General features: G+C 36.0%; 1 non-coding gene across 1 annotated transcript; it reads left to right on the plus strand.

Annotated features, from left to right (window-relative positions):
• The first annotated feature begins 6,008 nt into the window (after nt 1-6,008).
• TRNAI-GAU lies at nt 6,009-6,082 on the plus strand. The gene has a single exon. It is a non-coding gene; the product is annotated as a tRNA-Ile (tRNA).
• The last annotated feature ends 795 nt before the right edge of the window (nt 6,083-6,877 follow it).

The raw sequence follows: 6,877 nt of genomic DNA on the forward strand, positions 1-6,877 counted from the left end.
AATGCAGGTGCGGGGGTGGGTGCGGGGGTGGGCGCGGATCTCGGGGTGTGGAGAGGGCGGCAGGGGGCGCTGGCGGCGCGGCCCCGGCAGGTGCGGCCGGCGGGAGGGGCTGGCAAGGCCCGGGCAGTTGTCCTAGGTTTCTGGTGTGGGGCACAGGACAGTTTTACCCAAGAAGACAAATCTTGGCAATGTTTCCGTGCTCCAAAACCTCGGCTTTAATGTGTTTCCGCACCTGAGTTGATGAGCCCGATGACTGTTTATTTTTGGACTGGATCCTTACAAAAAAAAAAAAAAAAAGGATGAAAAACGTTTACATCATTTTCCCAGTTCAAAATTTTGCAGACATTTGACTGCAGATGTTTGATCCGTTTTAATTTGATTTGCCTTCAGTATTAGAAATAATTACTTTACAATGGGAAGTGTTTTTGGACATGTATCAGTGTTTAGTGTATTTTATAGACACGGTTTTGTTTGAAAAACCAAACCAAACCAAATCCTGTTTTCAGATGAGACCGTTATTCCTCTTAGAATCCTAAGAGGAATTTTTATCTGTTACAATTCAGTGTTAAACTCCAGAAGCTAAATAATTCTTTTAACATTCAACTTTTAAAAAAAGAATATTCAATAATTTAAGGGATTGAATGTTAGTTTTACTTTTACAATGTTTAGTGTTTCCTGGCAATTTTGGTAGGAGAGTTCAGCTCCATTGCTTATTATAAGTCATCTATCATCTTGTTCAGTTAGAAACAGATTTAAAATGTTGAGTGTACAGGTTTTTTTGTTTTTCGTTTTAAAACCTAAACTTGTAATGGAAAATTTTAGATAGGAAATCTGTCTAAACATAGATTTTTTTGTTTCCATTTTTACTGCAGTTTAATCAAGTTTAGTTCACAATTCATTACAAAATAGTTTTGTAAACTTTAGTGGTAACAAACATTTTAGAACACCATAAGACAAGTTATCATGTTAAAATTGAATTTATTTAAATTTAAGGACCCGCAGAGAGGTCTTCTATGCTGGTAGAAAAATCTAGTTTTGAAAGGCAGCTTTCTGAAGTTTTTAATTAGCTATGCTAGGATGGAAGTGATAAAAGGAGCCCTAGTCCTGGAATCTTTGTTGAGAAGAAATTGAGAAATGATGCAAAGAGCTGGTATTCACGTGTAGGGACATTTTACCCTTTTGAATACAAAGTCAGTTCTGTGAAATGAGTTGATGGTTTATCTTCTCCATAACTTACTCTCAGAACTGCTTAACTAGAATAACAAGTAATTGATGTGAAAGTGGTCAGCTGTCCAGTGGCCCTAAGTGGTTAATTTCTTTTCTTCTGGGGAGGAAGCCTGGAGTAGTGGAGATGGTGGAGTTTCTGAGTACTGGCTTCTCTTTACTGGTACTGTGGGGCAGGTTATTTAGTGTCACTTTCTTAATGCGTAAATTGGGAATAATGTTTACTACCTATTTTATAGGGTTGTGAAAATCAAATGAGAGCATATTTGAGTGCTAAACATATGTTAATTTCTTTTTTTTCCCCTTAGTACTTAGAGTAATAACACTAGTTGTGTTAGTTCTGAGACAGAGGCAATAGGAGGTAATCAAAATAGGTATATGTGAATCTCAAAGCACCAGGATTTGGTGTGTTGTTTACCCAGCAAGACGGAATGAAATTCTTCATTCCTAGGACTGTGTGTTTAGCTTTAGGAAAATTGTTATTCCCTGTGGAAGGGCACTGCACTGGGCACAGGGCAGGACTTAAATGCTTGTTAAATGACAGAGACAGTTATTCTGAAGACATTCTTTAGCAGCTGTGGTTTAGTATAATTTAGATGCCTTTTCTGCCAAATAAGGCAACTGTCTCCCTATTTCTCTCACAGCTTTTTTCGACTGTCCCTTCCTCAGTTATGGTCTAAAATTTTTTGTGTAAATTGTTTAAAACTCAAGATGTTTTTTTTTTTTTTTCATAAGCATGTTAAGGCTACATTCCTAGGTCTTTTCATAAAACCCAGTTCTATCTATAAAGCAGCTTAAATATTGTACTTATAATGAGAAAAATAGTCAATTAAAATAGAATTTTAACTGCATTTTTTAACTGCTGTCAGGGCTAGCTTGAATATTGTTCCTGTGAGAAAATATTTTGAGTTTCAACTTTGATTTTTATTACCAACTTGGAGCACAGATTTCTATTTGCACTAGCCAACCTGTATTCCTATAGCAAGAAGGGAAAGCTTTACTTACTTCCCACTAATTTGGAGACATGTGAGGAGGAGGGCTTCCTTTTGCTCTGATGTTGTTAGTAAGGGAAGGTGTCCCCTGTTGCAGCCATGCAAAGGGTTTTTTTCCACTGCAGCTGTTCATCCACTTGACATTGGTAAGGCTTTTGAAACCCTGTAGTAATATCTTACTGCCTTTTAAGTTCCTTATAATGTATGAATTCTGTACAGGTTACAACATTTATGAATTATTTGATTTATTCATTTAGGACTAGTTGATACCTGTGCTTTCCATTATAATATTCTGTGATTGACTTGAGGAGGTGAGAAGGGCACTACCCTTTTTTGAGGATCAGTGATGGGCCAGTCAGTGTGCTGGGAACTTTCACTTATGTTACCCTGTGTATATTCCCAGAGTGGTCTTAATGTTATCTTTATTATACAGAAGAAGAAACTGGATCTCAGAGGTTGTTAATCCATTTCTGTCTTTCAACAATTGTATATTCCCCTTAATTTTCTTCCTGGCAGTGGGCAATATTTTGTGATATACTTGACTATCTTGCTCTTCTTCTGTAGTATTATAAGGGGCTGTTCTATACTGAACTTGTTAGCCCATGTTTTGACTCCTTATGTCTCTTTCCCTCTTAGAGAATCTCTGCTTTCATTTCCGTTGCCATGAATGCTTGGAAAGTCCTGCATCCTTCCATTCTTTATTCTACCTTTCCAAGAAGCTTCCTGCTCTAAAGTGCATTAGGTGAGAAAAATCCAGCTACTTTTGTGAAACAGCTGTCCTTCCCCATACTGATTGCACAAAGATTGCTGAATATAGAAACCAAAAACCAAGAAAATATTTTTCTTATCCTTTAACAGCAACAGTAGCAGCAAACACCAACAGTAAATAAAACAAGAATGTTTGTAATTAAACTCCTAGAATAGAAAAGCAGCAAAGGTTTGAATCCATATGTTTTAGTTTGACATCTTCGAAGTGGAAGCTGCTTCAGAAGATCATCTTGTTTATTCCGTTGCTGTCACAAGGCAAAAATTTTTTAATAATACAGGGCATTTATTGCTTATTCTTTGCTAATCCCCATTTAGTAGACCATGAAAATTTTTCTTCATTAACAAACAGAATACTTTATATTATAGTTTTGTAATGTTATATTTATTTATTTTTTCAGTTTAAAAAGTAATGCATATTTTTTGCTTTACTTTTATCTAATTTCCTCTTGCGTGGTTTTCCCTAGATTGGTGCGGGAGGAGGAAGGGGAAGCACTTTTTTGTTTTTTGAAGCTCTGAGTCCTTAAAAGAACTTTAACTTATAAAGATCTTGTATAGAAGAATCTGAAGGTGGGGAGGGAATAGGTTCATGAGACCAGGTCTGAAAGAACCAGTGTTTGCCAAATTTGAGTAAATCTGTCGGTAAACTGACAACAATTTACTAAAATAGCCTGAGGGCATTGCTGCATGAGGGAAGCCCAGCCTTTGAAGCCTCTGGAAGGGCCCCAATACCTCTTTTAGAGGTAAAGACATCCGCTATGGGTACAGAAGATGTCCTATACCCAGGACTTTAATTTGTTCTGAGGAGTGAAGACATACTCGATGTTTTATGATAGGGGTTTAGTGTTTACAGGGAACTTACACATTCGTGATTCTACTTGAGCCTTACACCATAATATCACTTCTCCCTTCTTTTTTAAACAGATGAGAAAGAGTTTTGTAAGTACTGAGATTTGAACACAGGACTTTGGATTCTAAGCCACAGATTCTTTTATTACACCATATTGCCTCTGAAAGGAATTTGTCAGTAGTGTATATGTCTGGCTTGAAAAAAGAGGCATATGCTACAGACTTTTCAATTTAAACTAAATAGTTATGTTTACAAAATTTTATTTCTATATTGCACATTTTTATAAGACCACATAGTATTTATTGTTCTGCTTCTGAGTGTAATGTGTTTACATTGATAATGAGTACGGGTTTTTATACTGCCCTGAGGGGTATGTTGGGTACTATTGCCCTCTTTTAAGACATTGTTAGTAGGCAGAAAGAAGTTAAATTTAGCAAACATTTATTGAGTGCCTTCTCAAGCCAAGAGGGATGTGTTTTGATCTCTCATTCTGTAAAGCAAACAGGAAATAATCAACAGGAAATTATCAACATTTTTAATAGAAATGTTAATATGCAAAAATATTCAATAGACTTCATATTTACAGTTCATTTTATCATGCAGTGTTAGAATGTGTTAAAAAACATTAAGCTAAATTATAAACATGGCACCATTTTCTGTCTAGCATTTTAAAACACATTTTGAAGGATGACAATCTCAAAAGAATGGTCAATGAGGTTGAAGGTACTTTATATTCATACCATATTTTTACATTGGTGCTGAATTTTAATAGTTTGTATTTTGAATCTATTTTTGAATTCTTATGTCTTTATTCTTGATTATAAGAACGATTAGAAATTATTCCCAATATGTAAGCATTATTGGATATGCTATATTACGATTTTAATAACGGTGTTATGCTTTTACTGTAATGAACAAAACTGTTTATGATTATGCTCTTAAGTGTCTTGCATACCCCCTTTTGACAGATTTTGTATGGAAAAGCAAGATTTTTTTTTGCACATAAAGGCTCTGGTAACCTTTTAAAAAAATATCATAAGTACATCACCAGATTATATTAGCTGTGCCCAAGTACATGCAGTTGATTTGCTGTATCACATATTAGGGTACTCTAGTAAAGATAATTACTATGTTGGGAAATGTCATCCTGAAGCTTCCTGTTTTCCTGCTTATCTACGATGGGATAAAATCCCAGCGTCCTGCTTCCATCTGTTTCTCCCTCTTCCTTCAAAACTCATTCATGAGTTCTTGCTGATGAGTGAGAACAACATTGGTGGAAGAATTGGAGTGTGATAAATACAGAAGTTTATAGTAAAGATTTAGTACCATACCTCCAACAGATGTGTGGTTGGCCTTTATTCAAACACATCTAGTAACAGTGCCCTCACCACTTTTTGGGACAGCCCATTTTCTTATTAGACAGCTGTAATTAAAGCATTCTTCCATAGTGAATAGAATAATGATTCCTTGTAATTTCTTATAAGTCCTTTTTCTGTGCCTACATATAAATAACTTGCACCATAGCCCTTCAGTAAGTCATAAAATTTTAGAACTCTGAGGGATCTTAAAGATAATATGGCTTAAGGTTTCAGAACTAAGACTAGTTGGAATAGCTAGTATTAAGTGTTTATTACGTGTCTAGCACTTTCATGTTATGTCTCAAATTTGCATTTTCAGCCTCTGCTGACCTACTTGTAGTTTACTCTTTAGCTAAACTGAACTTTGCTCAGGTTCCACTGACTGGACTTCTTTATACCAGTGCTGCCATGTGCTAGGACTATTTGTTGCCCATTTAACACTTCTTATTTGCTGCATCATGTCTTTGTTATTATGTTATTATGTTATTCCTTTTACATAGGGTGCCTTTCCCCCATGTCATTATCTCTTGAATTCTTTCTTATCTATCAAAACTGTTCTCATATATTGCTCTGTAAATCCTTTTCTAGATCCTTGACCATACCCTTCTCTTTCTCCAACCAGATATATCTTATTCTGTTAAATTTTATAATGCTTTGTACCTTATAGTGATATATTACATTAACCCTTTCCTACTTTTGACTATGATCTATAGTAAAGAATACACTTAAAGTTGTTATCTTGTACATGTATGTATACACATATTCATACATATACACATACACATACGAGGGGACTTCAAAAAGTTTGTGGATGGGGCTGGCCAGTTAGCTCAGTCGGTTAGAGTGTGGTGCTGATAACACCAAGGTCCAGGGTTTGATCCCTGTACTGGCCAGCCTCCCCCCCCGCCAAGAGAAAATTGTGTAAAAAGTTTGTGGAAAAATGGAATTAAAAGATAAAAATAAAAAATATGAACTTTATCAAAATAAGCTCCATCAAGGTAAAGATGCTTTTGTGATGATACCAGCCATTTAGTCCATCCTAAAGTACTGAGAGTCCTGAGAATTCATGTCAATGCAGTCCTTTTTTACATTCTTAACTAAAGAAAAATGCGTGCCCCTAAAAGATTTTTTAGGGTTAGGAAACAAAGTCAGACGGGACTAAATCAGGACTATAAGGTGGATGTTTGAAGATTCCCATCAAAGCTATCACAAAATTGCCTTTGTTTGATGAGAGGAATGAACAGGAATATTGTTGTGGTGGAGAAAGACTCTGGTGAAGCTTTTCTGGGCATTTTTCTGGTATAGCTTAGGCTAACATTCTCCAAACACTCTCATAATAAGCCAATGTTATCATTCTTTGGCCCTTGAGAAAGTCAACAGGCAAAATGCTTTGAGCATCCCAAAAAACTGTTGTCACGACTTTTGCTTTTGACAGGTCTGCTTTTGCTTTGATTGGACCAATTCCATCTCTTGATAGCCATGGCTTTGATTGTGCTTTGTCTTCATGATTGTATTGGTAAAGCCATGTTTCATCTTCTGTTTCAATTCTTTGAAGAAATGATTTAGGGTCTTGATGCCACTTGTTTAAAATTTCCATTGAAAGCTCTGTTCTTGTCTGCAGCTGATCTGGGCATAAGGGTTTTGGCACCCATGGAGCAGGAAGATTGCTCAACTGTAATTTTTCAGTC

The sequence above is a fragment of the Galeopterus variegatus genome, unplaced genomic scaffold, assembly GCF_000696425.1.
Source record: "Galeopterus variegatus unplaced genomic scaffold, G_variegatus-3.0.2 Scaffold3569, whole genome shotgun sequence".
Classification (NCBI taxonomy): domain Eukaryota; kingdom Metazoa; phylum Chordata; class Mammalia; order Dermoptera; family Cynocephalidae; genus Galeopterus; species Galeopterus variegatus.